Raw genomic sequence first — 16171 nt, 5'->3', positions numbered from 1 at the left:
ACCTTGTGCTCTTCCTCTGGGTGGCTACATGGATTGGGACTCAAAAGGAAAAGGCATGCTTTATCGTGATCGGGTAACAGAACTGGGAGCAAGAGGAGAATTTTCAGCTGAAACAACATGAAGGGGGAAGTGCTAAGTGTAGCCCTTATGTGCCAGACTGCACACTTTAGGGTTTGTCAACTTTTTCCAGCCAGGGGGCAACCTCTAGTGACGCGCAGGGTGAGCTGTAAATTTAAGGCAGTGCAATTCTGCCAACCATGTTAATATACAGCTGAAATACAATCATCTCCAAGTGATTCCACAACAGTGCAAAGTGAGGGAAAGTGTAATGTGGGGAAAGTCCTGAGGGCCGCACTGAGAGGACTGGAGGTCACATTTGGCCCTCAGGCCTGTGGCTTCCCCATTCCATGTTGTGAATAAGGGCTTAGGAAAAAAAGAGACGCACTAAATTTCAGCTCTGCCCTCACACTACATTCCAACATGGTTATTGAAGTGCAATGGCTCTTATAACCCAATCCTAGATATGTTTGTTTAGTCTACTTAATTTTAAGTGAACGTATTTCAGGTAAGCATAGTTACAGCCAACAGTGCTAGAACCAAAGTGCAAGTAGAAGCAGGAACCGCTAACGAGAGGTTGTTGTTGTGTTTTTAAAAACGGAAAATAATTAGTGTGTTCCTCAAACAGAATGGACATTTCCTCTTTGACGTTCAGTCGACACATGGCATTACTCCAAGCAGATAAGATCATTCCTCTAGAGGCCCATGTAGAGTAAGTGACCATTAAAAAACATTCTTACCCGTTCAGGAGAAACAACAGCCCACCATTATACTGGAAACTTGAACAAATGTGCTTTGCCTTAGCAAAGTATCAACACTGTTCAGAGCTGTATTATTATTATTTTTAAAGACATCACTAAGAGTGGGGCTGTTTACTGTTAAAGGGGGTGGCAAGTTTACTGAGCACCACTGATTGGTTGAGATGGGGGAAAAAAGGAGACAATCAAGATATATGTATCCACAGCACTTTGGGTAAATATTATGGTGGCAGTAACTACCACAGTGAAGCTGTGCCCAGTTCTCCGTTAGTAATGCCAGAAACAGTCTAATCAGAAGTCACATCACATGCTCCACAGAATTGTTTGCACACAGTTTCCACAGAATTTCATCCGGTAAAGAATGAACCTTTGTACAAGAGATTCCTTTTGTTTAATAAGGAAGATATTGGATTGTTTGTGTATACTGTATACACTATGATTCCTGGCTGTTTTTACAGGAGGTTTTAAAAGGTGTAGGGTTTTTTTTTTAAAGTAACATTTATATGTATTAATTTCATATGGTGGTCTCAAGTTTTGACAGCTGTTTTGCAATTTATAATAATAATTTTACCAAGAGAAAGGAAAATAAAATAAAACACAGGTTGTAGTCATGATTTAGTAGTTACTTTACATAGCCTATTTGTGCTGGTTTACAGCTTCTGTTTGGGAGCAATTCTAAAAGCCCTGCTTTCTGAATACAGAATGAAGCTGAGAGAACACCCACAGTATGTAGCTCACAGAAGCTTATGCAAAAATAAATTTGTTAGCCTAAGTTTCCTGCTGTCTATCCTATGTAATTGTTTTTTATCTCAAAATTTTGCTTGGTGGGGCATGCTCCCTTGTTATTTTGTTTATTGCCAGCAGCCTCACACCTGAGGAATTCTAAGAAGCAAACAAACAATGAAAAATCAGTACACTTTTGAAATCAGTGGTTAAAATCAGTGCTGTTTTGAAAGCTTGAGCCCACCATCTTGTTTCAAAACAGCATCAAATTGTATCCAAGCATAGATGGAAACCTGGGACTATCATGCAAAAATTGGTAACAATACCTTATGAAGTGTCCAAACGCCTTCCACCTAGCTTTCCAGAATATATGCTAAATGATCATTTCAAATTTCCTCCCCACAGGGAGCTTAGGAGGACTCACAATAATAAAATTACAGAAATACAATTTAACACACTATGGGCATGTACCACGCTACTGGTGTTTGATGCTGAGCGCATGTCATGTTTGCCAGAGTCTATCTGTATCCTGTAGTTTGATGCTTTTCCTGCAAACCAGCTTCCATTCCAAATGCAAACACAGGACTGTTGTAGTGCCCAAACCAATCTGCAGTATGGACACGTAAACAGTGGACTTGGTTCAATGGATTACAGGTTTGTCAAGTTACTCAGGCTCAGCCACTATATGGGAATAATTCTGTACTACACTGACAATGGAAATTTTAAGTTGTTTGTAAGCCCACCCCTACCCTTCATCCACACAAAAACCTAAGTGCAAAAGAGCATGAGCATTGTACATTGGGGGTTCACTCAGTCCTGGGAACCAAATGTGTCCCTCTAGGCTTCTGTCCGGCCCTTGAGACTCTCCCTAGGCTTTGACCTTGCCAACCCTGTTTTGTGGCAGCCTGGAGTGTGTCATTGAAGGGTGATAATGCCTCCTGCATGTCTGGAGAAATGTAGATTTGCACCTGCAAATAGAAACCTTTGGCTTTTCCACGGATGGAATGTAACCTGCTATAGAACACCTACGAGATAACAGGGAAGATTATTGTACTGTGCAACCTGTTGCTCCACATGTCAATGACCTGAGGCTCTCTAAAAGGTGACCTTGATGTCTGAAAAAGGCTCCCTACCCATTGATGCACATGTTTGGGGCAGGGAAGCAGAAGAAACAGGCTGCTGCTATGTTGTGGCTGCAATAGAGGCCCAGATTTTCCTATGAATACCACTGTATCCCTATTCAGATTAATACCTCCGCATAGGTAGATGACATTATCACTGCACATATTGCGTTCCCCTGCATCACCTCACATCCTTACCAGACCAAAGAAGGAGATGGGGCTCGGAGAGACATTTGCCGCAACAGTGTCACAGACGAGACTGGTCTTATGAATTACAAGGTTGAGCACTAGAGGTGCAGAATGAATCAACTGAACTAATCTTCTTCAACATGGCACCATCCTGATGTTGTTGGTCTCCAGCTCCCATCAGTCTGAGCCAGCACGGCCAATGGTCGGCAACGATGGGAGTTGTAGTCTAGCAACATCTGAAGGATAGCAGTTTGGGGAAGGCTAGATGAGAAACTGAGCCCTCTTAGGGTTCTTGGTAGTAATGCCTATGTATGACAAACTAGCCATTTTAAGAGAGAAAGAATGCTAAAGTAAAAGGAGCCCAACAGTCAGGTTGCTCTTACACTTGTAAAGCAAAATGGCTGGCCTTTAAGCATTGTCGTTCCATCAAAAAGGAAAGTTACATTCTCCAAGCCACATATAACCTTTAACTCACCTCACCCTTTCCTTTTGCAACACATTTTGGCAGAGTGATGCAGTCAATCTACTTTTAAAAAACAAGAAGGTTGAGCATTGAAATTACCTGTTCACATGAACTGAGCCCAGACGTTTTCAGCTAAAGGCTATATAATGGATGCATTCTTTGCTTAAAGCTGCTATTTAACTTTACAGCAACAGGTCATAAAAACGGTTAAATAACAGGTATTGTCAGATGTGCCCCCCCGGCAGTCTGTTGCACTGGAACAAAATCTTACACAACAAAGACAGCTTGCTTTTCTTAAAGCAGATCAACAACAATCCTTTGACACTGCGTGTACTCAGATGAGCCTGGCTGGGTCCCAAGAGCAGCTACCGGGGCCCTGCTCACAGATCCATTGATAAGGTCAATCAGATTGCAAGGCTGGTTCAGTGGTGGCCCTGTTGTTGAACTCACTCACACACGGCATCTGTTTCGTATGTCTATTCAATGTGCTTTTAATGAATTGACATCAGCTTGGATTTTTCAGCTGCTGCTGATACTACACTGGTACCTCTGGTTATGTACTTAATTCGTTCCAGAGGTCTGTTCTTAACCTGAAACTGTTCTTAACCTGAAGCACCACTTTAGCTAATGGGGCCTCCTGCTGCTGCCATGCTGCCGCTGCGCGATTTCTGTACTATTTCTGGGTTAGCGGAGTCTGTAACCTGAAGAGTATGTAACCCGAGGTACCACTGTATTTCATTTTTCTTTCTTGTGGTTGGCTGGTTTGGCTTTGAACCATTTCATGCTGCCATTTTAGTTTTTAAAACCACACATTTAAAAGTTGTTTTGTCCTATTTCTGTAAACCACCTTGAGAAGGCTTTTCTGCCCTGGAAAGGCAGCTGTGGGGGAAATCAAAATAAATATAAGGTCCATTGTCTCATTTCCCCTTCTCTGAATGAGTGAAAAGACCCTAATTTCCCTTCTCTTACTCAGCAGTCACTACTTGGCGTACTAACATAGCAGAGTTACAAAAACCTAGTGAGAACACTGTAAGTAGGTCAACTGCAGCCAACAAGGTGCCATCTAGACACTGTTGGATGGAAGCTCCTATCAGCCGCTGCTAGCATGACCAATAGTCTGGGATAATGGGACCTGCCTTTTGCCAACCAAAGATCCACTTTCTTTCAGTGTTATGGGAGCCACCGTTCTTTTGTATGGCACCTGCTGCTTCTCCTCACTACTCAGTTAGATGTGCACACAGGAATCACTTAGGCAAGGATAATAAGGTTCTTCCCCACGTCCATGTAATCTTTGGTTAGGCAGAAGCCATATAGCTGCTCCAGTTATACTCCCAATTTCAAATGTGAATCACAAGTATTCCTACTTCCTGGCTGGATTAGAAGTTAATGCAGGCAGGCAGGCAAGGCTCACTTACCGTATTTTTCACCCTATAGGGCGCACCGCCCCATAAGGCGCACCTAGTTTTTTTGGGGGGAAATAAAGGGGAAAAAATTAGGTCCACGAAGCCTGGACGCGCAGAGCTCAGCGAGGGCAGGCTTCAGCAGGCAGGCAACTCTCCGCAAGCAGCGGGAGCGCTCCTGCTGCTTGCGGAGAGGTCCGCGAAGCCTGGAGAGCGAGAGGGGTCGGTGCACACCGACCCCTCTCGCTCTCCAAGCTTCAGTGAAAGCCTGCATTCGCCCCATAGGACGCACACACATTTCCCCTTCATTTTTGGAGGGGAAAAAGTGCGTCCTATAGGGCGAAAAATACGGTAAGACCTCAAAACAAAGTTTGTGCATGGCCCTAAGGAACAGGATCCTTGGCACAAATGTGTTCAACACACCCAACATTTGTTTTATCAACAGGGAAAAAAACGTGATTAGCTCAGGCGAGCTACACCCACTCCCAACAGTTTATGCCAGAATGACCATTACAACATATGGAGAGATTATGTAACAGGAGCCCTTCCCAATTCCAGCTGTTTAGCTTCATTAAGAAAGATTAAGGACTCGCTTACCATTAGCCAATACTCTTCTTTCTAGAGACACCAGATATTTTCTCCTGCCGACACAACATGGCATTTACAGATCAGGATAAAGGTTACACAAGTATGAAGTGCAACGTACTAGGCTATGTTGACAGCTCAAGCTGATGACCCATTGCAGAAGTCTGTGAACAGGATTGCCAAATGCAGGGACATATTAACTGAGCTTAGAACACAAGAATTTATTCAGAACTATTTATGTTTATAGACCTCTCCATTGTAGAAAACATGAAAATATGTAATTGTGCCAAAGCCCAAATAACTTTTTCTGCAGCTTCCCATGACCTGGCCCCGCTCCTTGAATTGCCTTGCTTCTCCACAATCCCTTCCCCTGCCAAAGGTCATTCAAAGGAATTTGCTTTTGTAGCACTCTAGTAGCATTACCCCCACTTTTGCAGTTTTGTGCTTGTTTAAGTGTGGCTACAAATTTTAGGGTGGGGACCACAGCTGACGAGCTATTAATAGAATATCTATAATGCAAAGTGCAAGTATATTAAGTGAGAAGATGCACTTGAGCCATTCTCTTCCCAGCAAATAAAACTATTGGCAGAATACAATAACGCCCACTTATACCACAAATAACTCATAACCCACCTACTTTTAGCAGCCAGAAGCATCATAGCCAGACACTGGAGAGACCTATCAGGAGTAAGCATGGACCAACGGTACCAAATAGTATGGGAAACAGCCCTACTAGAAAAATTAACCAATAAACTGAAACTGACATGGGGACAAATAGAATAAGACACCTTCACCCCAGTATGGCTCCCCTTTATCACATACACAGCCCAACGACAAAAATCCACCAACAGCATACAAATCAATATGGCTAACCTGATCCAAAACACACACCCACCCCACTCACACATGAAAACAAAGACCACCACAGCCAACCACAAATGAATAACCACACCCCAGGCCAACCCCAACCTCTCTCACCACCAAAGGAACACAAGCGAACAGCAAAGAACCTGCACAAGCCACACTGACACCAAACCCTACATATAGTAAGTAAAATAGAAACATCGCCACCTGACCCCCTTTCTTCCTAATGTCTCAACAAATGAAACTGATTTGTAAAAATGTTACATGGGGGGGAAAAAACACGAGAGACATTGCACACTTTTGCAAATCAACAAAATCTTTAATAATAATAATAAAAGAAAACTATTGGCAGAATGTGCATCTTTAGGCTATGTATGCACACAAGACTCTTGTTTTTAATGTACACTGCCTGGGGATCTTTTGATAAAGGGTGGTATATAAATTGAATAAATAATAATAGTTTCATATTCTGAAACCATTGCCACATACTCATGAACGTCACATATATGCTACAAAGCATGATGGCTCTGTAAAAGAAGATTGTAAACTCATTGTCTGAAGTTTGGGGCTTTCTGAAATCCTGAGGAACTAAGCCTTTATAAGGTGCGCTTCTAGATCTCTCAATTGTGGAGAAAGCGTTAAAATAATGCAGCACCACAAGAACTATAGGGGTGTGTGGATACAAGTTGGTATAACAAAACAGCATTTTATTACCCCTATGCACATCTTGCCCCTCTGTCTCCTTCTCCCCCATTCCCGCTCTCATAACTTCAGATCTCAAGCTGAAGTTTGAATTAAACAGCAATGTATGTACTCATATATGCACAATGCAGAGAATTTGTGCAGAGTGCATTGTTGGAAGCTTCTAAAGAGATGCTATTCCAGGCTTTCTAAAGTAGGTTGCTAAAAGCTCAGTACTGTAATAATAATAATAAAAACAACAACCAGCCACCATAGAACATCTAGCACCCTTGTGTAATCTACTATGACAACAATTCCTGGAATGTAATTGCAGCCTTTTGTTTGCACCAGAAAAGACACCAGGGAGACATAAGCCTTCATTTTGTATAATTCTTCGCCCTCTAGTGGTAGAAAGGGATGCAACAGCCAGAATAATTTGAGAATGCAGATAGATGCCACATCACAAAGTGGATATAGGCAGGGATAATGAAGATAGGAGCATTTATCTTTAGCAACATGTAGACAAAAATAAATATTTTGAGAAGTCTGCCTTCTGCAGGACATTAACACTCAAGCCACAGCTAGGATAGAACATCTGATTTTAATGAAGTGACTTTACACAAACCAGAATGACACACGAGAACAAAACGGAATTTTGACAACTCTTTCCTCTGCAGAACCTGAGCACTGCTCTTCCAACAGCACTTACCTGGAATGTAAAAGTTATAATGGTCATTATGGCAAGGAAAAGTCAAGCCAGAAGCTTCACACATAATATCAGAAGCTAGTGTTTCCCCATAATCTCCAATAGAAGAGATCCACTGATTTCCGAATTAAAACCAGGGATTCTCTTTATTTGCAAGGTGTTTTATTTGTAAGTAACAGTAGGAGTTACTCACAATCCCCTGCATTTCTGAATACCGTATTTTTTGCTCCATAAGACGCACCAGACCACAAGACGCACCTAGTTTTTGGAGGAGGAGAACAAGAAAAAAATATTCTGAATCTCAGAAGCCAGAACAGCAAGAGGGATCGCTGCGCAGTGAAAGCAGCAATCCCTCTTGCTGTTCTGGCTTCTGGGATAGCTGCACAGCCTGCATTCACTCCATAAGATGCACACACATTTCCCCTTACTTTTTAGGAGGGAGGCTCTTATAGAGCAAAAAATACGGTATATCCCAGATCCATGCTTGCCTAATGGCTGGAAATTTACAAGCCCAAAACACTGATTCATCACATGTATGTAGTGAATTAAGGGGAGATGGCAAATAGCCCAAGATCATTCAGAGAGCTTCATGGTTTGGTGGTGATTTAAGAGTTGTGTTCAGCTAAGTTTTACTCATTGAAATGAACACGACCAGGTTAGTCTACTCTGAGTAAAATATAGTTGAATACCACCCTGAACCTAATTCTCCCCAGCCTGGTATGAGACTTAAGTACAGAGAATGAGATGCCTGAGTACAGCTTTTAAAGTTCAAATACACTCTTGGGACAGATCCTAAGTGTTGCAACTTTGAGGGAATGATGTCGGCCACCTTTACAGAGGAGTTCCAAAACTGCACACAAGGGCTCCCTGTGCCAAGGTGGCCTGATAGTTTAGCACTCCATGAACAAAGGTAACCAAAACTAATACGCTACCTGCGGAATAACAGAGTGCAGAGCTCAAGATGCTCCAGGAGATGAAGGCCAAGTTCAGCAACACAAAAGAACACAATCTTCTCCCCTTGAGGGCAGGAAGCAACTTGAAAAGCATGCCGACAGTTGCAGTTCTCATGTTCAGGCTTGGAATACTTGTATTGATAGGTTTTTATTCTTCAATCAGTTGGTCCCAGTCCAATAAGCACCCCAGATAGTTAGGCATTGAAGCTTTCCCTATCTCTGTTTTCAGGCCTCCAGACGCCTTACCTGGTGAACTGCTGCCCACCAAGCAGTTGCAGCAATTCCCCATTGTGAGATTTAATCAGCAACCTTAAATGAGGCGATAATCCCAACACCTATTGTGTATACTCAAAATGTATTTGCTGCTGGCTGATTTACTCTTTAAGTTACACCAAGTTTATTTTGAAATGTTAGTAAGAAGACATTCCAAGTCATGTTTCAAAATGACAGGGACAGTGACTTCTGCTAAGTATGGAATATTAGGACAAATTATTAAAGCAGGCATATTTCAAGCACTGAGCTTCCACTGATGAGAGGCACAATGGCTTGCTAATTAATAAAAACAAGAACACACAGAGGGACCAATAAGGCATGTGACAATGCACAAATGAGATCTGGTGTCCCTAGTCAATCGTTTTCCCTCTCCAAGGCCTACTGTACAATAGAAATATACAATTTGTATCTCTGGCATATGGCCTAATACGCAACAGGTCCCCTTGCATGCCTCTTAGGTAGATCTCAAATAAGTCATACTTACCTATGAGAATCCTTGTTCTGTACTGCTTTTGGTCCATCAGTACCTACAAGATATATTTGATAGTCACTGTCGTGGTGTCATTTTTAATATGATTAAAGTTCATTGTACAAGATGTTTCTAAACTTTTAAATGAAATGGTTAATAGATCAGCTACAGGCATATTAGAACTCTGCTTCACTATTTAGCATGATGATCCTTGGAATTTTAAAAGAGCCCACCCTGGTATCAAGAATTGTCAGGAAACAAACAGACTTAATATCACAGGATGGTTGCTTGCATCTTTCAGACACACCATATCTAGCAATGGTGGCCCTATAACAATTTAAACAGCGTGACAAATCAATGCCACACACCCAGAACCAAGTAGAATGTGGAAGTTAGAGACTAAGTTAGATACCACAAGCAGTATGTCTATGTCCTTTAATTTAATTTATTAATTGCATTCTTTCTCAACCTTCCTCTCAAACTAGTCCTGGGCAGCAGGGCTTGAAAAGTCAATTACGGTACACGAATAACTCTATTAAGACAAATTCAAAAATCTGAATCAGGTTTCATATATTTATTCGGCCATCAGAATGTCACAAACAGCATGCCAACTTTCAAGTTTGCCAGAATTCTTCATTGGTCTAGAGCAGGGGTCAGCAAGGCTTACCAGGCAGGGGCAGGATCACTCCAGCGAAGATCCTCCGTGGGATGGACCAGTGCAGCGCGGCGCAGGAAATCGCACCTGCGCACGTCCGCAGTGCTGGAAATCGCGCCTGCACATGCTTTGATGCCGGAAATCGCACCTGTGCAGAAGCGATTTTCGGCCTCTGGGCATGCGCAGAAGCAATTTCTGGCGCCGCGGAAGAGAGTCCCTGCGCCACACTGGTTTAGCACAGTGCGTGGGGACTTGCCGAGCAGGCGGCTCAGTTCGGGGGTGGTTCGTGGGCCAGTTAAAAGGCCACCATGGGCTGCTTCCGGCCCATGGGCTTTAGGTTGCCGAACCCTGGTCTACAGATCATAGATAACCAAGCTGATGCCCTGCAGATGTTGTTGGACTCCCAACTCCCATCAGTGCCAACCAGCATGGCCAAAGGCCAGGAATGATGTGAGCTGAAGATCAGAACAGCATCTGGAGAACACCATGTTGTCTATCCCTGGGCTACATGATAAAGTGCGTAGGGGGGAAAGGGAAAGTAAGAAAAAGTTTGCTGATCATGAAGCCATGGAATCTACATTACAATCTTTAGATGGAATATGGAAGGAGGTAGCAGACATTTAAATGATGTTATGTCAGGCACTATGAAAGTTTCAGGTTGAACCAAAGGCTGCCGAGATGAATGAACACATAATGGCTGCCTGTCTCCTCCCTCCCTCAATTTTTGGGAATATAAAATCCAGCAGTTACTCAGTTTTGCCTCCACCCTTAATTAGACACTTGACAGAACAGAATGCAGTCTGGGTTTTCTCTGCATGTCGCAACAGATCTGTATGCAGTATCATACATGACCATCAAGCTGCTGCTAGAATGCTCACACCTGTTACTGCACAGGGCAGACCCCAAAAAGGAGGCTGCCAGGTTTTCATCTAGGGCAAGGTCAGGCTAGCTGGTACAAGGCAGGACCACAGCAGGCCCAGCTACGCAGCAACCATTTCCCAGCCCATGGGCTTTATACCAAGCTGCAAATACTCATTTTGGTGTGTGTTTTTAAACAAACCTCCTTCTTATCACAACAAATGTCTTACCTCAAGGGGGGGAAAACGCAGCACTTCCAAAATGGTAGTCAACTTGTCCAAATGCAAATAGCTTTTATCTTGGAGATGGTTCCACTACTACATATAAAGAAAGTTGCAGTATGAGCAAAGCATGAACATTGGTAAAAAAAAAATTACCTTTTAGGAATTAAAGCACCAGTAATAAAAAGTACAGTATACAGATTGTTTCCTTTCCATCACCAAGAGTGAAGGGCCGACTCACTCAATATTCTAAAACAGGCTTCCTCAATCTTGGCCCTCCAGATGTTTTTGGCCTACAACTCCCATGACCCCAGCTAGCAGGACCAGTGGTCAGAGATGATGGGAATTGTAGTCTTAAAATATCTGAAGGGCCAAGGTTGAGGGAGCCTGTTCTAAAGTATATTTGGGTCCACCTGAGTGACAGGATTCATCTGAAAGGGAAGTACTTTATGTAATCTGGATCCATTAAATGTAGCTTGGTCCTTCCCATAATAGGCTATCATTTCTCCAATGAATGTCAAATATTGAATATTATGATTTAAGAATTACTTGCATACATAATTCCCATTGTCTTGCTTTCTCAACTGGATTTTTATCCTCTAAGCATCTTCTAGCAAGTTCAAAACCTCTTCCTTCCCCTAAAATCTGGCTTCTGCCAGAAGACCAAAGACAGAAAGGTGGAGCAAGTGGTACAACCCAATTCCCAGCCACTCCACCCAACTCCCTTTACTTTCCAAGTACTCAATTTCTACAATCTCCCTGTTATCTGGAGCCAAGTGACTTCCCACCTACTCTGTTGCATTTTCTCAAGTCCCCTTCTTAAAACCTTTATTCCAGACAAGAGTCATCACTGACTCCATGTTGTTTTTCCTTTTTAGCTCCCTCAATGGCGCTCTTTCAGGTAAGTCATCACTGCACCCAAAATCAAGTAAAGCAGACAGACCCATACATAAATACATGTTCCAATAAAGATTTCACCTTCACCATCCCAGGCAGTAATGCTTCTGAGTCCCAGCTGCTGGAAACCATAGGAGCGCTCCTGTGCTCAGGTCTTGTTTGCAGGTTTCCCACAGGCATCTTGCTGGCCACTGCGAGAACAGGATGTTGGACCAGATGGGAGATGGCCCATTGGGCCCAATCTTTTTACATTCTTACCCACAAGAGCAGAAGATCTACATGCTGCCACTAATCAATCTACCAGAGGCAAGGCAGTCTTGCTGAAAGTCCAAATGGTCACCCCTGTGAAGTAAACTTCCGTGTACTGTTAACTGTAGGAGTAATGCAATGAAGAAAAGACTATTTTGGCAGCGCGGGGGGGGGGAGGCGATAATATTAATTTACTGCATTTATACCCCTTTTCTCCAACAAGGAATTCGAAGTGGCATGCATGGCTCTTCCCCTTCTCACCCAATCCCCACGACAACCCTGCGAGGTAGTTTAGGCTGGGCTGAGAGAGGTAGCGTCCGGCCCCGCTAGGGCCACCCCAGGTGAGCATAATGGCCGAGTGCGGAATTCGAACCCAGGTCCTGGTCCAACACACCTTGACTATTTAGTAAGGCTAAGCTCTTGCTAGCAGCCCCGTCCACGTCCTATGGAGAAGCGCGTGGAGAGAAAAGGGGTTGCCGCACACCCCGCCCCCCCCCCGCGCTGCCTCGAGAGCCCCGCCGCCCGCGCAAGGCAAACCTTCCACCAGACCCTCCTGCAACCGAAAGCGCACGCGCGCGCACAACTCACGCGGAACCGGAACTCAGGCCACGGCTCGAGGGCGGAAGCGATCCTCAGGAAGCAAGGGGCTCCCGTTCTAGGACTCACTCCAACTCTGTGACCCTCGCTTCCCCGGCTCCGAGGTTCACGCCTAAAGCTATAGAGCGCCCTCTCGGTGTCGGAATGGAATCCTACCGTCGTGAGTTCCACGGCCGGCCTCTGAACAGGGCTGTATCAAAGGCGCTTACCTCTCAAGACAGAAATGGCTAAAAAATACAAATTGCAGCTGCCCTTCGTGCAGCTCAGGGCACTCCGATGTAAGCCCTAAATTCTTGTGGGGGCTTATATTCCCAGATACATTGTGTACAGGATTGCACCCCAAAGGCCAATTATCGACATTTCCTTTTGCAGGAACAGGAGACCGTGGACCAAGTTACCTGACTGAAGTAAGGGAAACCTCTGTTGTAGGAAGTTTTTGATTCAGGACTTCCAGGCAACTGTCAAAGACAGTTAGAAGATCGGACTAGATTACTCAGCCTGATGGGCGGGGTATAAATAATAAAATTATTATTATTATTATTATTACGCAACATCTGTGAAATCTCGCTGTGAAATCCATTGTGCGACTATGTGCTTTTCATTGTGCAACAACATTCTGCCAGTGTAACAAATAGGTCACTAAGTGGACTTAGTGCTACATTGGGTACAACCCGCTGAGTTCAGTGGAGCTTCATCCCAGGTTAAATGGTTACAGGATTTCAGCCTTAAAAGATGGTGTGTGTCTGCAGGCATTTTTTAGTCACATGGTCAAATGGCTTTTCAGAATACAGTGGTACCTCGGGTTAAGAACTCAATTCGTTCTGGAGGTCTGTTTTTAACCTGAAACTGTTCTTAACCTGAAGCACCACTTTAGCTAATGGGGCCTCCTGCTGCTGCTGTGCCGCTGCTGCACAATTTCTGTTCTCGTCCTGAAGCAAAGTTCTTAACCCGAGGTAATATTTATGGGTTAGTGGAGTCTGTAACCTGAAGCGTATGTAACCCGAGGTGCCACTGTACAGAGAGAATGCCGCTCTCAATGGTGCCAGTGTGATTTTAATGTGAAAGGACAGCTGCTACAACCCTCAGTGTCCTTACCTGGAAGTAAGTTCTGCTGAACTCAAGGAGGGCACACCTCTGAATAAAAGTATTTAGGATTGGGCTGCAAACTGACAATCTGTTCATGAGCAAAGGAATTTGATCAGCTTTGTCATAACTGGGTTTGGGTTGATTAATTTGGGTTCGATTCCAGCTCTAGGAGAGGCACAGCAGTTGCCCTTAGCTCTGGGGTGGGGGGAAGCTGACAAGTAGTTTGTGGATAGTGCCGTGTTAGCCCTGTAGCCCACTTTAAATGTAAGTAGGTCAGCATTAGGGAATTGTAGATAACAGCTCCAGTAAATGCTAGTTTTTGTGTGGTACGAAGAAACCTGGCTATCTCTGCGTCGTGAGAAATGAAAATAAAAATAAATCCAGCTGATTTCAACGATGTCTTTAAATAGTTTTGTTTTTTTAAGGGAGTGTTTCAGTAAATTTGCATATGTTTGATTGCAACTGATTCAAACACATTTGTATTTCACATCCCCTTCCAGGAAAAAAAAAATCAAATTTGTTCAAATCAACCCCTTGGTGCTAACTGCATTTAATTCCTCTTAGCTCCTTTGACTCCCTCCAGATGTAATGCTTTCTCTTGATGCCAACATTTCTTCTATGAATATTATTGAGTGCAGACCTCTTGCTTGCCTCCTCTCCTAGGTCTAGGCCAACAACAACTAATCAGGTTCCAACATTCCCTAAGGGCTAATAAGAGTTGGTATTTCCTGAAAATAGCTCTGAACCTCAGGAATGGGATGTGTAAACATTGGTCGAGGCTTTGAGATTTCTTTGCAGCGATTGCTAGATCGATATTCTACTGATTGCAAATTTTGAGAAGCGGGACTTTGTTTTAAGATATAATTACACCAAGCTTTATATTAACGTAATTTGGTAACATCATGGAATTTGACCTAAATAATTTCTCTGTTTAGCATGTATGCAGATCATCAACTCTGCCAACATGACTGCTCTTTTTTGCTTTGCCAGATCTTTGCCTTTCAAAGATCCTAAGGCTGCAATTCTAAACTTGCTTATTGGATACAAACCACATTGAGCTCAATGGGATGGACTTCTGAGCATACATGCATAGGATTGCAGACTTATAATGCAATCCTATGTACTGTGTACTATGCTCTGGGACTCGTTTCTGAGTATACAGGCAAAGGATGGGGCTGCACAAGACTCAAATGCTTCTGGAGGCATATATGGCTTGAATCAGTCTGAGATATTAGACCTCATAACCCCTATCTGTGCCTCCATTGCATGATGTGGTGATTCCCCAGAGCCCATGTCTGTGTGTATCTGTCAGATATAGTCAACCACAAATCCTTGAACTCTCAACACAACCATATCCTCCAGCTTCTTGGCAAGCCTGTCTGATTTCAGCAAGTCATCCTTTTTTATTTTTAAACTAAGCTCTGCCCAGCACAACTGCCTGCCTAGCAATGGAGACAACAAGCTGGGATAGCCATCCTGAACTGTGTGGACATTGTTGCCCTGGAAGGAAATTGTTCCCTAAGACTAGGTGATGCCAATTTTCATTGAAGATGTGTGGGCAGGCAGGGGTAGAATTATGTGGCAGACCACACCAAGGGGCATTGTGCCACTCTGGGGTCCCCACAATAATTAATGGATGCATTTATATTCATAAAATTTAAGGCAGCTTACAAATCAGCATTTCCAATTTTAAAAACCATTCATGTGAAAAGAGGGCAATAAAATAAGTTATGCAGTATAAAGCAGCAGCCCTTCCAAAAGGTGCAGTGCTACCAGTGAAATATGCAGAGCCACAGTCACCATGTGCTTCACCTAGAATGCATGGATGTGCATGTGTGCATGTGTCTGTGTCTGTGTCTGTGTCTGTGTCTGTGTCTGTGTCTGTGTCTGTGTCTGTCTGTCTGCCTGCCAGCCTGCCTGCCTGCCTGCCTGCCTGCCTGCCTTTCCGCCTACCTCCTCCTCATCTTGAACCTTCCTTCTGAACCCACTCCCCCATCAGAATTATGGGCATTTTCTAGTAGCTAATAAAAAGTAGACAAACCCATAAGAGCTGCTTCAATAAATGGTTTATTAACAACGGGTGAATGCATGCCTGTGAACTTTACACAATTAACTATTCCAGATGTGCCTTTTAAATCTGCAATTGCCATGGTATCAAAATGTGATATGCAAGTTCGGCATTGATTTACCTTGATAATAATAGCCCAGTTGCTTAGGAAAGTTTTATAATGTCTGGTATTTACAGACCATGCAACGATAATTTCCCATAGATTTTGCAGGAGGGGAAATAAGAGGGCATCTCATCTTCGGAAATGATACTTTGAGAGACAGAAAGTTAAAGAGGCACTACATCCGGGGAGGCCACA

At 43.5% G+C, this 16171-nt stretch overlaps 1 long non-coding RNA gene and 1 other non-coding gene across 2 annotated transcripts; both read right to left on the bottom strand.

The window, feature by feature from the left end:
* Window positions 1-7423: 7423 nt before the first annotated feature.
* On the bottom strand, window positions 7424-12647 carry LOC128407550 (uncharacterized). Its single transcript, XR_008328831.1, has 4 exons — window positions 11955-12647; window positions 10986-11072; window positions 9258-9300; window positions 7424-7550 (listed from the first exon to the last, which is right to left on the bottom strand). It is a non-coding gene; the product is annotated as an uncharacterized LOC128407550 (long non-coding RNA).
* Window positions 10725-10904, bottom strand: LOC128409695 (small Cajal body-specific RNA 16). The gene has a single exon (XR_008329306.1). It is a non-coding gene; the product is annotated as a small Cajal body-specific RNA 16 (non-coding RNA).
* Window positions 12648-16171: the final 3524 nt, after the last annotated feature.

The sequence above is a fragment of the Podarcis raffonei genome, chromosome 2 (genome assembly GCF_027172205.1).
Source record: "Podarcis raffonei isolate rPodRaf1 chromosome 2, rPodRaf1.pri, whole genome shotgun sequence".
In the NCBI taxonomy this organism is placed as follows: domain Eukaryota; kingdom Metazoa; phylum Chordata; class Lepidosauria; order Squamata; family Lacertidae; genus Podarcis; species Podarcis raffonei.
This window is presented reverse-complemented; position numbering and strand designations above follow the sequence as displayed.